The sequence below is a fragment of the Monodelphis domestica genome, chromosome 1, assembly GCF_027887165.1.
Source record: "Monodelphis domestica isolate mMonDom1 chromosome 1, mMonDom1.pri, whole genome shotgun sequence".
Lineage (NCBI taxonomy): Eukaryota > Metazoa > Chordata > Mammalia > Didelphimorphia > Didelphidae > Monodelphis > Monodelphis domestica.
The window spans coordinates 657987322-658005853 of record NC_077227.1 but is presented as its reverse complement, the minus strand read 5'-3'; positions in this window follow the sequence as shown (position 1 = coordinate 658005853).

Genomic DNA, 18532 nt, shown 5'->3' with positions numbered 1-18532 from the left:
GCTATGGGAGGATCTCTACCCCATCCCTACTTGGGACTGCTTTAGGGGAGAAAACTCCTTGCTATGGGAGGACCTCTATTCCACCCGTACTTAAGAATGCTTTAGGGGAGAAAACTCATTGCTAAACAAAGAAAGTACTTGGATCCATGCTTATGGTGGGGCAAGGAGTTCTTTGAGCCAGGCCTGTTTTTAGAATTGATACAATGGGATGCTAGGTATCCATATAGGTGGGGCAAGTTTTCTCTTGATGAGATTAGCTGACTCAGATGTGTTTTCTCTTGTTCAGACTTACTGAGGAGATTGGTTGACACAGCAGCATTTTTTCTGATTCAGACATACTGAGGAGATTGGTCGATTTAGCAGTAATTTAGATGGGCAGTCCTTTGGAAAGCGTCTACAGTGATTGGTAGATGTAGGGACTTAGGGGAGGTGACATGGGAGAAAAACCCCTATATAAGAAAAAGCAGAATCTCTTGAGGATATATCCTTTTGGAGAAATCCTTTTGGAGGATCTCTGATGAGGATCGCTTGGGAAGAATCTCTTGAGAGAGGCTCTGGAGAAGGGAAGCTCTTGGAGGACAATCTCTAAGGAGGTCTTGCTGGAGCTCCTCTAAGGGGACTCTGTCCCTCTGGAGAGAGGCCTTTTGGAACAGTCTCTGGCTGGAAGGCTCTCTGGTGAAGTCAGCTGAGATGGAGCTGGTCTGGTGTCACTAGAATCCTTGTTTAGGCAGACCTTGTGGTGAGTGTTAAAAGACTGACTGACTGATTCTCTCTCTTAAGACTCAGGTCTAGGCCATATTGGCTTGAGGCCCTTCATAATTATTCCTTTCCTACTCTTTCTCTCTTTCTCTAATTCCTCATTATATTATTAATTAAAAATCTCTATAAAACCCAGTTGACTTGGGTATTTGAATAATTGGGAATATTTCCCTGGCGACCACCTTATATTTGATTTAAAAACCAAGACACTGTAGTGAAACATATTTTCTGTGGTCAAATTTACTCACCCTCTCTTATATCTATCACAATTTATATCTTCCACTATTTTAATCACTACAGTTTAAGACCTCAACCATTTAAAATCTCACAAGGTCAAATAAGTCAATACTTAAGGACATTAATTCACACTATTCACTGGAAGGTCAAATACTGAAGCTGAAGTTTAAATACTCTGACTACATAATGAGAATACAGGACTCATTGGAAAAGACTCTAAAGCTGGGAAAGATTGAAGGCGAAAGGAGAAGGCGACATTAGAGGATGTAAGATAGAAGGTCATGAAGAGCTGGACACGAATGACCAGCAACGAATATTGTCAATGAATTATCTCTGCTTACTTTGTATCAGTTTGTGTAGATCTGTCCATGTTCTCTGTTTTTATCACATGCATAAATTCTTACACAATTGGAATATTCCATTTCATTCATGTACTATAATTGTTTAGCTATTTCCCAATTAATGAACCTTGTCTTTGTTTCCATTTCTTTGCTATCACAAAAAGTGCTGCTATAAATATTTTGGAGTATATGGAGACTTTCTTCTTGGCAATGATTTCCTTGAAGTAGAAGACCAGTAATGGAATCTCTGTATCAAAGAGTATGGATATTTTACTCACTTTATATACTCACTGAATATATTACTCACTGAATTCCAAATTGCATCCCAAATTTGTTATATCATTTCATAAGTCTATTAACAATATATTATGTCCATCATTCCACCATTCCTTCAACATTGCTAATTTGAAGGATGGGAGGTGAAACCTTAGGGTTGTTTTAGTTTGTTTTTCTTATTATTAGTGATTTAGAGCTTGTGATTAAGAATACTTTGTAATTCTTTTGAGAATTGTTCATGTTCTTTGGCCATTTTCTTTATTGGGAATGACTTTTTTATATACATGTTATATATATATATAAATAAAATTATATGTTGTTTATAAACACATGTAAATTGTTTATACATCTTAGATACTAAACCATTATCAGAGAAATTTTATACAAATTTTTTTCCATTTGGTTACTTTCCTTCTTATCCTAGATATATTTTATTTGTAGAACCTTTTCAGGATCAAGTAATCAAAATTATCTATTATGTTCTTTGTACTTGTTTCTTTATCTGGTTAAAAATCTCTCACTCATAGCTATGAGGCACACAATCTGTTTCTATAGTATGATCTTTAATATTAAGTTCACATTTCCATTTACAATGTATTGCAGAATGTGGTATAAGGTGTTGCTCTAAGCTTAGTTACTGTCAGACCATTTTCTGATGTTTCCCAGTGGTTTTTATGAAATAAAGAATTTTTTTTCCTAAATGATTTATGATTTCTACTTTATCAAACATTGGGCTCTTGAGTTCAATTATTTTGGATTATCCTTTATCTAGTCTATTCTACTGATTTATCTCTCTGTTAACCATTACCAGATAGTTTTGATGACTGATTATAATATAATTTGAGGTCTAGAAGGACTATTTCCTCTCCATTTTACTTATTTTCATACTTTCCCTTGATATTCTAGTGTTGTACTTTGTCAAAGGCTTGTGGTTTTGGGTGTTTTAATTTTTTAATATAATTAATTATGTTGATTGCTTTTCTAATATTGAACCATCCTATCCCACTCAATCATAATAAATTATTTCTTGATAAATAGACATAGTTCTATTTTTAAGATTTTGTTTAAAGTTTTTGAGACAATATTCATTTTTTATATTGGCTTATATTTTCCTTTTGTGTTTTTATCTTTCCTTGGTTTAGATATTAAGATTATATTTGACATATGAAATGATTGTGGCAGAGTGCTTTTTTTTCTCAGTTTTTGAGAATAATTTGTGAAGTATGGGTAGTTTTAGTTTGATATTATCATGTGACTCCATCAGGACAAAGAGGTTTTTTTCTGTAGTAGTTCCTTTACAGCAAGCATTTCCTTTTCTGAGATTGGATTATATGAGGTCTCTTTCTGATCACACCATAGTTTAGTTATTTTATGTTTTTGAAGGTATTCCTCTCTTTTTGTTTTCAGTTTTGCTAACATATAACCATGCACAATATATTCTAATGTTTCTTTTTATTCTGGTTTTGTTTTGATTTCACCTTCCTTATTTGCTGTTTGGTTGATTAGATTTCTTGCTTTCTTGTTTTTAATCAGATTAGTTAAAAGTTTGCCAATTTTCTTAGTCTTTTTGAAGACAAAGACCAAGACTTTTCAAAGATGTAGTTTTAAATTTTATTTATAATTTCTATAGCTTTTTTTAAAAGTTTTTTTTTCTGTTGCAAAGACAGTACTATGTTTCTTCAGTTGCTTTATCTTAATCCATTGTTTTAAACCCTTACTTTTTGTCTTGGTAACAGCTCCAGAGATAGAAGAGCACAGCCTAGGTGGATGGGGTTAAATTACTTTCCCAGTACTTTGGAAGTTTCTGAGGCCGAGTTTGAACCTAGTTCCTCCTGATTCCAGGCCTGGTTCTCTATCTACTGAGCTGTCCCTGCAAAAATTTTTAAATGTTGATCGTATTCCAACTGGACCCTTCTCCTTCCCCTTGATCCTCTCCCTTTTTTGCTATTTCCCCCTTCCCCCCTCTAAGATTTTACTTATTCCTTTTATTTTTTCCTTTTATTTGGCTATCTAATTCTTCCTCTCTTCCCTTCAGTCAAGCAGATTTCCTTTTCTTCTCTCCTTCAAAAAGTCTAGTTTATTAGTTTCTAAAATTTCGTGTTTTGTGCCCCTTTCCAGAGAGGATTTCTCTTAACTCTTCTTTATCTTTCTTTTCTTTCTGTCTACTCTCGCTCTTCAGTCTCTGGTTCATTATAATTATCCAATCTCTCTCATTTTCTATGTATTCCTCATGGAATCAAAACTTAAAGATGCATTTTGGATTAGTCATTTTAATCAGTTTCTACCACTGCCTTATAGATCTTACCCTGAGGATTCCCCTTTTTAATTCTGCGTCACTTCCAGAAAAATTCTAATTCTTGCAGGTGATAGAGAGTACACTGCCCAATGTAGTACTTACTATTCCACTTCCCCTATATTCCTGATTACATAGCCCACCACTGATCTATATTGTCCCCCTGGTTACCTTTCCAGCACAAGGTCCCCATCTCCCTTTACAGAACATTTTTCTTCTTTGATAGTTGGACTCATCAGCAGTACTCCACCTAGAAAGACATCCATCCTTTTCCCACTTGTCCAACTCATCTCCACTCCTCTTTACCCATGCCCTTGGAGTTTCTTTTCTTCTCTTTCTAAGACACCACAGAAATCACCTTCTAGGCATTGCTAGCCCTCACTTTGTCACAGGCATATCAAACATTCTCCTTTATTCTCCTGCTGCCCTCTTTTATGTACTCTCCCATTAACATTGTAGCAGTCCAGCCCATAGGTATTATGGAGAGACAAGGATTGTGAGTGAGCACATGGCCATCCTGTGCATGGCAATGAGCTCTATTCCCAGCGTGGCTGAAGTTTAGGCGCGAAACCTTGCTTCCTCCTATCTCACTCACCTGAGGATAATAACCCCACCTTCACCTTGTCATAAGTTGCAATTATCCAATGGCAATACACTAGGTAGCTCATCCATATGTATTGAGGCATCATGTAACTGATCAATATGTATTGAGCTCATTTGTATATCAAAGAGAATAAAAGGAACCGGAGGCAGCCAGCTCCGCCCACTTGGAGGACATCAACAGGTTTGCAATGGAGCAACTTCTCCCCTTTCTCTCTCCTCTCTATCTTTCGGCCAGGCCTTCCTGTTTCTCTCTCTTTTCCAATGCTAATACCAAGCATTATTTCCTCCTTTAGTTTCTAATCTCCTTTCCTTCTGAGCTAGCATTATCCTCTGACCAGTGCAGTGTTAAATTGAGATCATTGGATGGGAATAGCCTGAATAGTAACGTCCAGTGGTCGGAGCAGGCTGTGGCTCCCGAAAATCAATAATTGATTACTGACTCGATTATTTACATCTCTAAAGCTGGCTCGTTCACGCCCTTCGCAGGATCCAAAACTTCTATCCTGTTTCTATTTTCCTTCCTTGAAACCTCTCGCGGGCCGGGAGGTTTTAAACATAGTCTCACAAAAATATTTATTCACCTGTAGAAAAGGTGTTGCAAGGTTCTGTCCATCTTGTCCCAGGGTGGTCTCTCCACCTCTGCTTGATTTCTGCCTTCCCTTCTGCTTTTTTTGTTTATATTAAGTAAAAATCTCTTACTGGTTTCTCTGCTGTCACTACTATTACATTTGTTCACCCTTCCTGAATTTCTGTTGTCTGAGGTGTTTGAGAAGCAAATAATTTCTTCAAGTCTGTTTTTTTCCCCTAAAATGTTCCAAACATTTAAAAAATTATTGAACATCTATCTTTTTCCCCTTTTATTTATATCTAAGCTCAGATTTACAGGGAAGGTTGCCCTGGGTTGCATACTGAGTTCTACTATTTTTTGGATTATATTTTTCCATTTCCATTTCTTTTTGCATATCCTGGTTGGTGCAGAATAATTGTTATTCTAGGAGGTGCAGTGTAAAGAGTGACTTGAGTTCATAATTGACCTTAGATACTTACTAGCTATGTGACCTTGAGCAAGTCATTTCACCTTTGTTTGACTCAGTTTCCACATCTATAAAATGAGGATAATAGCATCTGCATCTCACAGTTGTCGTGAGGGTCAAATGCAATAATAATTTTAAAGTACTTATATTACCTCCTACAAAGTAAGTATTATGTAAAGGTTAGCTATGATATATCTATACATATATGTACACATGGAATGGGTCTGTGTTTTTATCATTACACATCTTGCTGAAAATAACATATGATGAATATAAATATTAGTTATTATTATATTATTAAATTTCCTTTCCTTTGTATTTGAAGTTGTTTTCAGAGCTAATTGTTTCTAAACTGAATTTTAAATTTAACCATGATGTGTCTTGAGTTTGCAGTTTTGAGGTTTTTTTTTTCTGGGGGCAAGGCATACATTTTTTAAATAGTTATTTTATTTTCTGTGCTCAGAAGGTCTATGCTATTTTCCTCTACTCTCCCTTGCATTATGATGTTTAAGTTTTTGACTTGTGTTTTTTTTTTTGGAGATTATTCTTCTTATACTGTCTCTATGGACCTTATCTTTAAGATCAGTTTGTTTTCTTTGTACAGCAAGCTTATGTTCTTTTCATGTAATTGATTTTTGCTGCTCTTCTTCTAGATTGCCCTTTACTTCTATGTATTTGTATATCCAATAAATTGTTCTCTCTTTTTATTTCTTTAGTGAAATGTTATTGTAGATTAATTTTTTTCTCTTCTGTCTATTATTTTGGCTAAGACAATCATAAATTCTACTCTCACAATTCTCATTTCTCTTTTAAACAATTATGAAAGAAAACACCTGTGGTTTCATATTGTCCTCAAAAATTTGCAAGTCCTCTGTGTTGGATTGTTTTCTAAGTCTGTAAATTTTACTCAGTAGAGAAAGAAAACAAAAAAATTATCATCTCATGGTAAAGTTATGGTAGTCTGGAAAGAAGCTTAGGATTTCATTTAAATTTTTCAGATCTTATTAGATTTAGAGGAGAGTCTATTTTTTTATATCATGAACTCCTTCAGCAGTTTCATGTAGCCTATGGACCTTTTCTCCAAATGTTTTTAAGTATATAAAATAAAATTCATGGGGTTACAAAGGAAAATAATCATATCAAAATACAATAATCAAATATTTTTTTAAAAATTCCAAGTTCACTGAATCATAAACCAGCTCTGAACTGGTTTAGAGTAGAGGTATGCTTAGTTTTCTCCTTTATTTCTCCCACCCCTAATTTTCCAAATAACAAATCTCTTCCAGGCATTCTCTGAAGTGGTTCAGTATAGATACTCAGAATATTGTTTACAGAGAGACTGAGGTTCTCATCAAAATTCATGTTTTAAAGTCAGTGGTGGTCAGGATTATAAAACAGACCTTGCAATTCAAAATATAGAACTTCTTTACATATGGTAATTTTTTTGTTTTCCAATCAAACATAAAAGAAGCATAAGGTATGATAACTACAGACATGCTTCTTATCATCATGGAGCTTAGCTCAGGAGAGCAAATGTATCCATTGAGCAGAGTATCAAATCAACACATCTTTAGGAAGTCTCTCCCTAGGACATGTGAGGCATCGTTCTATGGTAGATGCAGAGAAGAATGAGACACTACCTCTAATAAAAAAGAACAGAAGGTCTAGTTGGGAAGACAAAACATACATCTGTGAAACCCTCTTATACATAATCATACTGTTAGTTAATAGACATAAAGTAAAAAGCTCTAAGAGAAGCAGCATGGTGGATTGGATAGAAGCTTCCTTTGGAATCAGGAAGCCCTAGATTAAATTTCAGCATCACATACATATTGGCTATATGATCATGGGCAGGTTGTTGATCCATTGGCGATAGGATTTTCCATACCAGAAGTTCCCTACACCCATTAAAAATCACAAGTTTTGACTTAAATAAATGGTAGAGAAAGATATAGCACACAGAGGGTTGAGTAGCATAAGACAAGTCAGAACCTTGAACTCCTGTTCTCATCTCCTCCTTAAATTGGTTAATATTTCTTCATTCTCTCTACCTGCTTCAGCCTGGTCTTCTATCTTCTCAACTCATCCAACCCAAGATGGAAAATAAATTGTAAATTGTAAGCAGGTTGTTGATTATACTTGATATTTAAGGTAATCAGGCTTGGTTGCAGCTATTGATGAAAAATAATGTTAGGAGCACCAAGGTGGCTCAGTGGATGGAGAACCAGGTCTGGAGATGGGAGATCCTGGGTTCAAATGTGACCTCAGACACTTCCTAGCTATGTGACCCTGGGCAAGTTACTTAAGCCCAGTTGCCTAGCTCTAACTATTGTTCTTCTGCCTCGGGTCCAATCCTTAGTGTTGATTCTAAGATGGAAAGAAAGGGTTTTTAAAAAAAGTGATCTGTCCACATGAAAACATTGAATTGAAATTAAGGAAAGTTGGAGTCCCATATATTTAAGGAATCATTTGTGCTGCTAAAATAAGATGAAAACAATTACCTTGTTTGCAAAGTTTCAATAAGAACAGATGGATATTTTGTTTACATCTTCAACTTTCTTGATAGGAAGAGAGGGATTGAGGATTCACTTATCATCTTTGTAGCTTCTCAAAAAATATACTTTCCTGTTCTGTTCTTTTCCACTTTTTTCTTTCCCCTTGTGGCAATAGGGATTTGTGTTCCACCTAAAAAAAACTTGAAGCAAATAGATTAAAATATAGATGACTGTTTCATTACTTTCTTTAAAATGAAAAAAAAAAACTTGTTAGGTTATATCCCCCCCTCAAACCCAAGATCTTAGATCCTGGAATATTACTGAATTATTCAGGTTTTGGAGATACTGTTTCTTTCTCCTTCTGGACTATGAATTACATGATGTAGTGTGAGCCACCAAAATAAGTGAGACCCCATTTACGGGGTGGGGCTACATATGCAAAGTCAAGCACACATGCCGAACTGCCTGTAATACTTGAGTTTTGACTTGAGTTGGAAGAGACCTTAGAGAGAATTCATTTCACCACCAGACTCTCTTTTTACAGAAGGATCTGATATTGAGAGGATTTACATAAGGTCACATAATAGTAGAGATTTCAGTTCAGATCCTCTAATTCTGAATCTAGTGTCCCGGCCAGAGAACCACATTGCCTTTAGTTCTGGCTGCCCTAAACTCTTTGAGACTTGATTGTATTTGGTCTAGCATTTGATTATACTTTGACTTGGGTTTGTTGACTTTTGTATGTGTTAGTCTGGTCTCTTTACTTAGAAAGTAAATTCCTTGAGGAGTAGGACTTAAAGCAATTGGTGTCTTAATTTGCATTTCCAATTGATTGATCTCTGCTCTCCCTTGTTTGTTAATATAAGCATTCAGGGATATGAATTTACCTCTGATTACTGCTTTGGCTGCATCCCAAAAGGTTTGAAAGGATGTTTCGCCATTGTCATTTTCCTCGATGAAATTATTAATTGTTTCTATGATTTCTTCTTTAACTAAACGGTTTTGGAGTATCATATTGTTTAATTTCCAATTGGTTTTAGATTTGGTTTTCCATGTACCATTACTAATCATTATTTTTATTGCCTTGTGATCTGAGAAGGCTGCATTCATTATTTCTGCTTTTCTGCATTTGTGTGCTATGTTTCTGTGACCTAATGTATGGTCAATTTTTGTGAATGTGCCATGTGGTGCTGAGAAGAAGGTGTATTCCTCTTTATCCCTATTTATTTTTCTCCATATGTCTATTAATTCTAATTTTTCTAAGATTTCATTCACTTCTTTTACCTCTTTCTTATTTATTTTTTGATTTGATTTATCTAAATTTGATAATGGTTGGTTTAAGTCTCCCACTAGTATGGTTTTATTGTCTATTTCTTCCTTCAATTCTCCTAGTTTCTCCATTAGAAATTTGGGTGCTATATTATTTGGTGCATACATATTGATTAATGATATTTCCTCATTGTCTATAGTCCCTTTTAACAAAATATAATTACCTTCCCTATCCCTTTTGATCAGGTCTATTTTTGCATTGGCTTTATCGGATATCATGATTACCACTCCTGCCTTCTTTCTATCAGTTGAAGCCCAGAAGGTCTTACTCCATCCTTTAATTCTGACCTTGTGGGTGTCAACCCGCCTCATGTGTGTTTCTTGAAGACAACATATGGTAGGGTTTTGGATTCTAATCCATTCTGCTATTCGTCTACGTTTTATGGGTGAGTTCATCCCATTCACGTTCAAAGTTATGATTGTCATTTGTGGACTCCCTGGCATTTTGATTGCCTTCCCTAATTCTAACCTATTCTTCTTCGGCTCTACCTTTTAGTCCAGTGATTTACTTTGAAACAGTCCCCCTTGTCCCCTCCCTTGATGTTTCCCTTTTTAGTCCCTCCCTTTTTGTTCCCTCCCCTTCCCCCCTCTCTTTCCCTCCCTTTTTGTTCTCCCTCTCCCCCTCCCCCCCTTGGTTTTCCCTTCTCCTTACCCTTGTTGGGTAAGATAGAATTCAAGATCCCAATGGATCTGGATGTTTTTCCCTCTCAGAGTTGATTTCCCTGAGATTGAGGTTTAAGTAAATCCCCCCCCCCCTCTCTTCCTCTCCTTCTTATAGGAGTTTTCTTCCCCTCCCCTTCCCATATGAATCTTTGTGTGAGAATGATTATTCTATTTGGTCTTTCTTTACCCCCTATTTATACATTACATTTTCCCCACATATTAGTATACATAGGTTGATATAAATGTAGTCCTTATAGAAGAGAGTTTGAGTAAAAGAAGAAGATAACATTTTCCCCTTTCCTTAATATTTACCTTTTCAGGTATTCCTTGCTCTTTGATTTTCGGTATCAAACTTTCCACAGAGCTCTGGTCTTTTCTTTGCAAAAAGTTGGAAGTCTTCTATTTTGTTGAATGCCCATACTTTCCCTTGGAAGTATATAGTCAGTTTTGCTGGGTAGCTGATTCTTGGTTGGAGACCCAGCTCTCTTGCCTTTCTGAAGATCATGTTCCATGCCTTACGATCATTCAGAGTAGAACTTGCAAGGTCTTGTGTGACCCTGATTGGCATTCCTTTATATCTAAATTGTCTTTTTCTGGCTTCCTGTAGGATTTTTTCTTTTGTTTGATAGCTTTGGAATTTGGCAATTACATTCCTGGGAGTTGTCTTTTGGGGGTTTAGTGTAGAAGGTGTTCTGTGAGCTCTGTCAGTGGCTGTATTGCCCCCTTGTTCTAGAATCTCTGGGCAATTTTCTTTGATTATATCTTGTATCACCATGTCCAGTTTGGTGTTTATTTCTGGCTTTTCTGGGAGTCCAATTATTCTTAAATTATCCCTTCTCCCCCTATTTTCCAGATCTATCACCTTGTCGGTGAGATATTTTATGTTCTCTTCTAATTTCTTGGTATTTTGGCTTTGCTTTATTGATTCTTGCTCTTTTACACGATCATTGTCTTCCAGCTGCCTGATTCTGGCCTTTAAAGCCTGGTTTTCTTTTACAGTTTGGTCAAACTGGTTTTGTAGATGCGTGAATTTCTTTTGCATTATTTCCAACTTTTCCTCCCAGAAGGCTTCCATCTTTTTGGTCATTTCTGATTCAAATTCTTCATAGGTTTGTGGAGAGTTTCCATTTCCTTTGGAAGGTTTTGGAGCATTTTCTTTTATATTATCTTCTATCTGCTCTGTATTTTGTATTTTGGCTCCATAGAATGTGTCCAAAGTCACCCCTTTCTTCTTATTTTTCTTGGTATTTTGGGGCTTCTGTGCTTCTGTGGAGTTTTCCATCTCTGAATGTGGAGGATTGGCTTTTCTTGTCTCTGTCTGGTGTTCAGAGGCTTTAGTCCTGGGCAGATGGTTCTATGACTTTCCCTGGGTTAAACTGAATATGCCTCACTGGAACTGGAATGGAAGGGTCGGACCATGTTGCTTTCAGGAAGTTGCCTTCAGAATTGCTGGCCGTGAGGCTGTTTCGTCGGCCTGCGGGGGGATGGGCTGCAGCTAACCCAAGCTCCGAGAGCAAGGACTTTCACTGCGACTTGGATAGCAGGATCCAGCCCGTGAGGCTGTCTTGCCCGCCCTGAGGGTTGCTGTTGTTTCGACCAGCTCTCTGCAGCGGAAGCCCCAGGCAGTAACTTTCACCGGGACTGTAGAAGGCCCTGAGGGTTCTGCTCTCTGAGCCCAGCCGGCAGGGCTGCGGCTTCCGGGAGCCTTGGACTCTGCGCTCCTACCCCTGAGGTCCGAGGGATCTCGGGTTCTGGCTTTTGAGGGGAGCCGTACCTTTTGAACCGGGTCCAGGTCCAGGAGGAGGGTTCCCAGGGTCTGTGCTGTTGATCGTTTTGAATTTCGGCGCCTTAGGAGCTTATAGTTTGAGATCGGTCGGGAAGGTTTTTCCGGAGATCTGAACTTGAGCTTTCTCTAAGCCGCCATCTTAACCGGAAGTCCGCAATTGGTGTCTTAAAAACAACTGTTTGTAAATGGAATTTTTGGCACTTAAATCTGATTTTAAATATTTAGAGCAGACACTAAAGGACTCCTTTGAGGAATCTTTTTGTGATTGGATGAAAGCAGACTTTTATAACCGAATTCTTCTCAAGTTACAATATTCTTTCTTTAAAAACATTATTATTATTATGGTTACATTTTTAACTTAAATGAGACTAATTTGAAATACCTTGAAAAAATGGCAAAAGGAAACTGAGAGGGAAGTCTGTAGACCAAGAGCTTACACATTACTTCCAGGAAGAGTCTGTGTACCATTGGAGGAGGATTTCCCAGACCTATAATAGGACACCTCTAGATCTATCCTGGAGCACTGTGTTGGAGATACGTGCAAACTGGCAGCATTGAAGCCTATTACTCAGTTCTTGGTCACAGATCCCAGGTGGCCTAAAAAGAATACTTGCTCAGTAGAGTGGCATGTGGATCCTGTACTTAGAAAGGAGGAAGTTCAGAAGCCAGCAACAGAAGAAGCAGAGATGTGGCTCAGACACTATGTCCAGAGCAGGGTCTCACTATCAGCATCTAGTCTAGTGTGCAGAGGACGAACCAAGACAAGAATTCCAGACCATAGGGGAGCCTACAGTTCTGGGACTCTGAGCCAACAGATTTTTCCAGCAGGCACAGAGTCTGGTAGTAGTCTGCTTTAGCATAGATCCAACTCAGGTAGAAATTTGCAGAGCCCAGACAATTAAGGCAGCAATCAGATTTTTTCCCTGAATCAGACCACTTTGGAAGCACTGTAAACTTGCAGGTCCTCAGCCTGTCCCTGAGATTTGGAAACAACACAACACTCAATACCCCAAGAAACCAGCAACATGACCAGCCAAGATGTTCCTTTTAGAAATGTGGCAGATCCCCGCTCTAATATCATGAAGTCAGGAAGAAGAATAGAAGAATGGTTAAGAAATTGAGGTATTATGGTGATGAGGATGTTCAAGACATGAAGATAGAACAAAGGGTGACTAAAATATCTATAAGCATTGCCTCAGAAAAAAACACAGCTTGGCACAAACTCAATTAGAATTCCTGGAAGATATGAAGCAAGAGTTAAACCTTTTCAAAATAAATTGAATGAGAAAACTTGAGGGAAAAAGTGGAAAAGAAATGATAGCTTTGGAAAAAATAATTAGAAAAAGAATGAACAGCTTAGACTATGCCATACAAAACCTTGCCTAAGCAAAACACTGCCCCAAATTTAAATGTACAATGTAGAAGCAATAATAATTCTTCCAGACAACAGGAAATATTAAAACAAAGTCAAAAGTCTGAAAAGTTAGAACATATAAGGCATCTCATAGTGAGATCAACAAACTTGATAAATAAATCATAGAAAAAAAATTAAGAATCACTGGACTATGTGCACAACATAATCAAAACAAAAAGTGTGGGGACAGCTAGGTGGCTCAATGGATTGAGAGCCAGGCCTAGAGACAGGATGTCCTAGGTTCAAATCTGGCCTCAGATACTTCTCAGCTGTGTGACCCTGGGCAAGTCACTTGACCCTCATTGCCTAGTCCTTACCACTCTCTGCCTTAGAACCAATACATAGTATTTATTCTAAGATGGAAGATAAGGGTTTTTAAAAAAAGTGATTCTAGACACTCTATTCCAAGAAATCTTTTTTTCTTATTATTCCAAATGTTTACAAATCCAAATAAAACAAGCATTTCCATATATAGAGAAAAAGAAGACTGTACAAATAAAATCACAGATCTCCTATACATTTTACTTTTCTTCCTATCTACATAATAGATCCCATACACAAGTGTCTCCATCCCTCTTCACCCTCCCTGCATCACATAGGATATCAGCAGGGAGGCCAACATGTTCATATGAGTTACATATTTCATGTTTTAGTTTTCTATTCATTTTCTGAAGGTAACATTCTCCGTTTATTCTCCCAGCATTAGTTCTTTTGCTGACTATGTTCTTTTGGTTCTACTCATTTCACTATTCATTATCTCATATAGTTCTTTCTAAGTTTTAAAAAAATTAGTCTGTTCATCATTTCTTATGGTGCATCAGTATTCCATCACAATCACAATTAGTTTAGCCATTCCCTAATTGATGGGCAACTCCTCAATTTCAGATTCTTTGCCACCACAAAGGCAGCTGCTATAAATATTTTGGAAAATATGGATCTTTTCCTTTTTTCCCTAAATTCCTTGGGAAATAGGCCCAGCAATCTTGGGTCTAAGTATACAGTTTTATAACTCTCTGGATATAATTCCAAATTGCTCTCCAAAATGGTTGGATCAGTTCACAGTTCCACCATCAGTGCATATCCTCGTTTCCCCACATAACTTCTAACATTTGTCACTTTGTCCTTTTGTCATTTTTGCCAGTCTGGTGGATGTGAGGTGATATCTCATAGCGGTTTCACTTGATGTTTCTCTAATCAGTAGTAATTTAAGAAACCTTCAAATAAAAACCCAAAAGTCAAAGTAAAAGATTCTAGCAATCACTCCCTGAAAGGAATCCCTAAATGAAAACTCCCAATGAAATCAGAGCAAAAATTCAGAACTTTTAGGTCAAAGAAAAAAAAATTCAAAAAGCTGGGAGAGAATTCAGATATTGAGAAGCTACAGTCAGGATCACATACAATATAGCAGCCACACTATAAAGGAAAAGAGAACTCAAAATATATTCTAGGAGCTAAAGGATATATGGGCTTACAGCCAAGAATAACTCACCATGCAAAGTTGAATATAATGCTATGGGGGGAGGGGGGGATGGATCTTTGATAAAATAGAGAACTTCCAAGTATTCCTGATGAAAAGACTAGAGTTGAAGAGAAACTTTGAAGTTCAAACTCAGGAGTGAAGAGAAACATAAAAAGATAAACCTTAATCAACAATGATAAAAGACTAAAAAAGGATAAACTGCTTATATTCAATTATAAGTAGATGATTCACGAGTCCCCTCTGAACCCTATCATCGTCAGGGTGCATTGAAGGAGTCCAATTAGAGAAGGCTTGAGAGTGGTTCCATTATGTCTTGATGATCTTAAAAAAAGAATGGAAAGGGGAGCAGCAAAGAATTTCCTGAGGGGAAAGGAAAAGGGAAGGTTAAAGAAAATTAGCTCACATAATCATGGTGTACAAGTAGATTGGAGAGGGTTGGGGAGGAGTGGCTGACACTTGAATCTCACTCATCTGAATTTGTCAAAAGAAGGAAAAATGTATACTCACATATGGGTATAGAAATAAATTTCATTCAGCAGAGAAATAGGAGGGAAGGAGGAAAAGGCAAGAGGAGGAATTAGAAAGACAGGTCAAGGAAAGGATTAATTCTAAGCAAAATAAATTATAAACTTGTAGAAAACATTTGGAACTTTTTGAAGTAGCTTAGAATGGCAATCTGAAGGGGGTACACATAAGTTAGGGAATGGATGAACAACTTATGGCAGATAAATACGATAGACTACTATTGTGCTGAACTTTTCACAGTGTAATAGTGACTAGCCAAAATTCCGGGGGACTCACAATGAAACATGTTACCTACTTACTGAAATAGAGATGAAGGACTCAGAATGAAGAATCAAAAGAATATTTTTTCCCTACAAGCTTAGAATTTATTTTATTTTACTATTTAAAGCAAACTCAAAAAAGGAGAAAATTATCTTCCAAAAAAAAGTAGACCTAAGGCAGAGTTTTCCTTAGGTAGTCAAGGTACTTTGCAGAGAGTTAGAATCATTTAGAGAGTAAGTCTGAGTAGATAAATGAAGAGTCTCATTAAATCAAAGGAACCATTGATTGATGGGTATTTATCCATACATTCATTAAATAAACATTTATTGAGTACCCATTACATGCAAGGTCCTATGCTAAGTGTAAGGTCTACCCAAATTTCCAAAGGGCCTGTGTTGCCACTGATAGAAATATTTACTCTCTCCAATGATATGAAGACCATCAATGCTTTCCCTTTCTATGTGACTCTTGGCCATATCTTTCTATATTTGTCATAGGGGGCCCACCCAGTGTTTTGGAATTATTCCCTAACATTGCAAGAGGACTAGAAGAGGTTATCTATCAGGTATAAACAATAGATAATAGAGGCCGTCTATCCATTATAGATACTAGAGACTATCTACCTATTAAAGATGCTAGACAGAGGCCATCTCTCTTAAAGACAATAGACATTGTCTCCATCTGTTTGTTATAGATATTAGACACTAGAATATGTCTGTTATAGCTACTAGAGGCTATCTGTCCATCATAGACACTAATTACTAGAGGCTGCCATTTATCAATACTGGACACTAAAAGACATTGGTCATTTACCATCACAGGACATTAGAGACCATCAGTCAGTTATCGACGATGGATACTGGAGGCTATCACTCAGTTATCAACATAGAACACTAGAGGCCACATCTCAGTTATTTGTTGTTTTCACTAAAGAAACTTTGCAATTTCCCCAACTTATTCTTTTTTGCTTGAAATCTACCTATCTCATTGCCTATTTGCACTATTTCCCCATGATATATTTATCATATATAGATAATATATCTATATTATTAGATATAATTTTAAATTTAAATGTACTACATACAATTTTATATAATATATACACATATATTTAATCTTATTTATAAATGTATAAGGGACCAACTTAATTATAAAATATAGAAATTATAAACATATAGCCATATATACACATATATAATAAAAGGGAATAAAGAGATAAGTTCTATAGGCTATTCAGCCAAATATATATCATAGTCTGTCCCTCCAAAATATATCATAATCTTAACAATTCTTCAATACTTATTTTTTTCCTATGTGAATTTTCAAGCAAACATTTAAAAGTAATTATGTATCTAGGAGACCCAACAGTGTTTCAGAGCTTGATGCAATCAGCAGAATGACATTTGGGAAAAAAATGTCTGGAAGATCTCACTATCAATAGGGAATACATTCTGACTTCGCGTCTTTACTGGAACTCCTCCAAGATGGTTTGGTAACAAAGTTAAAACAACATCAACAATAGCAACATAATCCCTTTCCTCAAGGAGCTGAGAATTGAATTGTGCAAGGCAAGAAAAATAAGGTACATTTGTGAATGAATATCATGCAAATAGTATGAATAAGAACTAAAAAAAAAGTCTAAACAAAGTACTGTGAGAAAAAGGGAGGCAGATAGATCATCTTCATCTTGGTAAATATGGAAGAAATGTTGCTGTAGTTGAGGCATACAGGGTGTTCCTGGGGCACTAGCATTTCTGATTTGAAGGTCTGCTGAGGCTTTTTCAGGGTTGCTCATCCTCCTTTGGTGTCTTTCTCATCTGTGCTCTAAGAAGTTGTAGCATGAGCAGCAATCACATCTCAGTAACCAATTTGAGAGTAACCAATAGACCTCAAACCCATTGGTTAGTTAGTGGGGGATTTACCCCAGGCATGTGAAGACTTTTCCCTACAGAAGTGATGGATGAGAATAATTTGTTTCAAGGGCTGTGAAGTTGGTGAAAGCAAGTGCTATGGAGCTTTTAGAGCTTGGCTATGCATCAAAGAATCCAAGGTCATCCACTGCATCCTGAGCTATCACCAGCCATCTTAACTTTTGTCTTGCCACTGGGCTTCAAAGACTCTAGAATAAGGTTGATGACTTTGTGCAAATCTGCCTCACAAATCCAATTTATGCTCAAGTTAAAAGACATCATTGGTGATGGCATTTTGATCTTTTTCCAGCACAAGGACAACATCACATTGTTTAGTGCCTTTTAGGAAGATTTATTTTAATTTTAGTCAGTTTTTGCTATTGTCTGACATGATTGCTACTGAAATAAACTACATTATACTGAAAAGTATCATAGATGATGAATTAATTTAATAATGCTTAACATGTTTGCACTAAACTTCTTATACAAATCTAGCAAAAAAAAAATAGACAACAATATCTTTGGGAGGATCGAATTGTATTATGCATAAAATCCATCCAGTTCAGGTCTCTGCTTTGTAGCTTTGCACCTAGGTAGGCCTACCAGATGTTGAAGAATAAAATTGACATCTCAAGAGTTCTTTAAAAAAAAAGAGTCCTTGAGTCTGTTCTTTTCTGGCTCTGGAATAACCTTGGGAGTGAGCTAGAATGTGACCAAATTGGATACTTCCCATATATACCAAGGCATTCAGTGGTATAGAGTAGCAACATGCTCTAATAATTACCATTAATTTTGACTATCTAAGCTACAAGAGGGAGTTCCTTCTGGCATATTGCATTTTTGATATCCCACTGCTACATAGTATTCCAAAATTAAATTTTGTGTCCATGCCTTAACATATGGCTATAACAATTATCTAGTTAGGAGTAGAGTTCACCTAATATCTACTGGTAAGAATGCATTTACTTGGGGCTTACAAAGGCACTTTAAATCAGAAAGGAAGTGGGAAGGGAAAAACTGAAACACACACTTATATTCACACATACACTTATATGTATGTATTTATCTATATATATCAAGATATATAGGTGTGTCTATACATATAAACATATACAGATCCCATAAG